Here is a 3849-nt window from a genome sequence, read left to right on the forward strand (position 1 = left end):
CTTCCCCAGGCCAGGCGCAGGCGGCGGCAGAGCGGCGGCGCTGCGGCCCCGGGCTCCGTGTGTTCGGAGCGGAGGAAAGATGGCAGCGGCTGCACTTCCTCTTGCACTTTCACCCCTGGGGGGAGGAGAAGGAGGGGGCGATACCAACAACACCCCCCCCTCGCTTGCAGAAAAAAAACCGAAACGGCCTGCTCGGCGTGGGGTCCCCCGGTCCTGCACGTGCGCGCCCGGATCCCTAGCCCCGGTCGCCCCGCGCTGCAAACTTTCCACTTTCTTTGTGCCGAACGGCCCCCCCTCACCGAGCCGAGGATGCACGTCCCCCCTTCCCTATTTATACACCCCCCCATAGCTCCGCTCCCCCCGCTTCCTGCCCCCCCTCCCCATTCCCCAGCTCCGCCAATGCTAGCGCAGCCTGAGCCCCCGTCCGGCCCCCGCCTCCCCACCCCGCCCGCGGGTCCGGGGGCTGCAGTCTCAGCCCCCCCTCCCCAGACCAATGCAAACGTAGCTCCGAGCCAGCAAGCCAACTCCCCCTGCCCCTCCCCTGCCCTCGGAGAGTGGCGGCCAGCGAGCGGGGTGGGGGCGTCAGGGTGCAGATCCGGGCCCCCCAGTCTGCTGTACGCACCCGACGGTCAGTCTGGCGTCGATACCCTTCGTTTCCCCGTTTTGATGCTCGAAATCTCCAGTCGTCGCCTGCGATTGCCTCCCTGTTTCCAACCTCAGATAGGGCCCGGGGTCTTGCCCGGGGGCAGACCGAACCTCGGTGGCTGCTTCTGTACCCCATGCAGTAACCGAGGTGAATGGGTTGCGCACCTGAGAGAGCTAGGAAGATGAGGGCAGCGGCCAGCCTCTCCCCTAAACCGCCGCTCCTCGAGCTTTGTGCCTCGGGGAATGGGAAGTCACCAGCGCAGGAAAACGACCCCATAAGGGCGAAGGACCGGCGCGGGACGCCCAGCGCATCCCAAGTCTCCGGGGGAGTAGGAGTACCGGAGGACTCGGGGAGCGCCTTCAGCCTTCCCAAGCCCGGAGCATCCTCTGCGCACCCAGCCCCGAGAGACGCCAAGCGCTCTGGCCACGGGCCGCGCCGCCAGGCCCGGGCGCTTTGTCCCCTTCGTGCTGCCGCGCGAAGGTTGGACACCGAGATTCGCCAGCCCAGGAAGCGCTGGCGGCCGCCGAGGAGCCTCGCGGCTCAGAGCCCGGGGTTGCAGGCGGGAAGTTCCCATAGTTGTAAAGAGGGAGCGAAGTATGTGTTCCAAACTTTCCACGGTTCCAAACTGAGCGCTTCCATTAAAAGAAGCGGTGTGTGGGGAAAAGCATTCTGGGTATTAGCATGCAAATGAACGGGCCCGGCTTCCAGCGCAGTTCGGGATTCCCAACGCCGCGCGCCTAGTCTGCGCCCAGCCACGCGCACCCTGGGGCTTCCGGGCGTGGCGGCGCTGGGGGACCCGAGTTCAAATTTTAGACCCGTGCCCGCTGGTTATGTGTCCTGCTGTCAGTCGCTTGATTCTTGACCTTCCGTTAAATGAGTCAGTTTCCTAACCTGTACATCCGAGACAGCAGCACCTGTCTCCTGCGGTGGAGAAGATTCAGAGATCATGTCTGCACGGGGATGTGCCGAACCCCTGTTGCTGAGTGAGAGTGAGTGGGGCTTGAGGATTGTTTCTGCACCTGGAGGTTGGAGACGAGTACTCTTACACGCAGACAGTGTGTCCGGCCTCTGCCTTAACCTCTCAGCCACAGCTGCTGGAGACTGACAATTTCATTTTTTTGAGAGCGCTGTTGGGAGCGGCCGCGAGGAAAGGACAGGGATCTGATTATTGAGTGTGCACTGTGTAATATATCCTCTCTCCAAGGCACGTGTGGACGTTCCCGTGTACCACAGGAGAAATCCGGGGAAAGGGGTGACTTGCCCAAGGCCACACAGTGGTGGAACCGGGATTTGTAAGGGACTTGACTGACCCCAGTCAGTGTCTCCCGTGAACCGTGCACCGGGTCTGTCTGCCATGCATACGAAACAGGGTGCCGTAGCTAGCTGCACTGTAAAGGACGAACACCCTGAAAGGTGTGTTGATAACGCGCTCAGGGTCCTCATCCACGGCGGTCTGATGGAGACCGGAAGACGCATCAGCCCCACTGTACACCTCAGAAACCTGAAGCTCCAGAAACCCGAATGGCCCACGATTCCATTTTGGGGAAGTGGCCAGAGACAGGTCCAGATGCCACTTCTGATCCCAGTCCAGGGCAGCAGGTTTAGCTCGGCGAGATGAGAGTGCTTGGCGGGCATACACAGGGCCCTGGGTTCAGTCTTAGCGGCAGTGCGCACGAAGAGCATGCCGATCCCAGCCCAGAATTTTTTCCTGCATGACGTCTTAGCGATGTAATTGTTCAGGGGCCAGAGAGTTGGGGACTATGTCAACTTCATTTGTTACTGTATTTTCAGTCTTGACCGTCTCTTGGGCTCCCAGGAATCTAGTCTACAGCTTCAGGCTTCACGATGTGCTTACAGGATAAACGGCTTTTATTTAATCGAGGTGAAATTCATATGACAAAATTAACTACTTTAAAGTTTATAATTCACTAGCACTTATTATTTTCACTATGTTGTGCAAGAACTACCTGTATCAAGCTGCAAAACATTTCCATCACCTCAAAAGAAAACTATACCCATTAAAAAGTCACTCCTTGGGCTAGGATGGTCCAGTGGCAGAAGCCTTTCCTAATATGCAAGAGGCCTTTGGTTCAATCCTCAGGACAGTCAAAAAGAAAAATTCCCTCCTTGTTCCCCCTTCCCCCCACCCCTGGCAACCGCCAATCTGCATTCTGTCTTTAGGGATATACCCATTCCAGGTATTTTATATAAATGGAATTATAGGGCCAGGGATATAGCTCAGTGGCATATGTGCCTGCCTGGCAAGTGCAAGGTCCTGAGTTCAACTTCTGGTTCAAAAAAAAAAAAAACAAAAAGGGGCTGGGGATTTTGCTCAGTGGCACAGTGCCTGCCTGGTAGGCACAAGGTCGTGAGTTTGATTCCTGGTACTGGAAAAAAACAAACAAAAAAAAAAGGAAAAGAAAATAAATGGAATTATACATGTGCCTTTTGGCTTCTTTCTCTTAGCACAATATTTTTAAGATTCATCTGCATTGTAAATGTATCAGTACTTTATTCCTTTTTATGGCTGAATAATATTCCATTGAATGGCTGTACCACTTTTATCTGTTCCATATATTGATGGTGCTACTGTGATGCTGAATGGTGCTACAGTGAACATCTATTCAAAGTGTTTCATTTCTCTGGGGTATATATCTAGAAGCAGAAATGCCAGGTCATGTAAATCTATGTCTAACTTTTCGTGGAACCACCAAATTATTCTTCATAGTGGCTATACCATTTATATTCCTACCACACAGTTCTTTCTATAAGTAATTTCAAAGTTGAACAAACCTCCTCTGTTAGAAATAAGATGCTAAGGCCAGAGCCTTGAAGTGTTTTTGTTTTTGTTTTTGTTTTTGTTTCCAAGGTTTCCAGCAAGGTCTGGACTAAAATCAAACTGTCCTGACTTCCTGACCTGTCAACCACCACGAACTTCCACACCGCACACCCTGTAAAGACCTGGACTACCTACCTGAGCATTCATCGATTGATCGACAAACCTCTCCAGTGAAACACTGAATTAACCCTATTTGTGAAGCTCTTTCTGGCAGCCAAGGATATAGCTCAGCAGCACAAGCACCTGCCTGGCAAGCACGAGGTCCTGAGTTCCATTCCCAGGACTGGAAAAAAAAAATTCCTTTGTGAAGCTCTTTCTTCCTCAACATCTGTTGAAAGAGCTTAGCACCATGTTTCCAATTTCT

At 53.9% G+C, this 3849-nt stretch overlaps 1 protein-coding gene across 3 annotated transcripts in view; it reads right to left on the bottom strand.

Moving 5' to 3' along the window:
* Window positions 1-1284, bottom strand: part of Patz1 (POZ (BTB) and AT hook containing zinc finger 1) — a gene marked incomplete in the record, with an annotated part of 21790 nt that extends 20506 nt beyond the window's left edge. Inside the window, 2 exon segments of one of the 3 annotated variants that reach the window (XM_005396307.2) lie at window positions 1-115; window positions 811-1284. 3 annotated transcript variants of the gene reach the window in all.
* Between the last annotated feature and the right edge of the window lie 2565 nt (window positions 1285-3849).

This window comes from Chinchilla lanigera, unplaced genomic scaffold (genome assembly GCF_000276665.1).
Source record: "Chinchilla lanigera isolate Chin_1 unplaced genomic scaffold, ChiLan1.0 scaffold00054, whole genome shotgun sequence".
Lineage (NCBI taxonomy): Eukaryota > Metazoa > Chordata > Mammalia > Rodentia > Chinchillidae > Chinchilla > Chinchilla lanigera.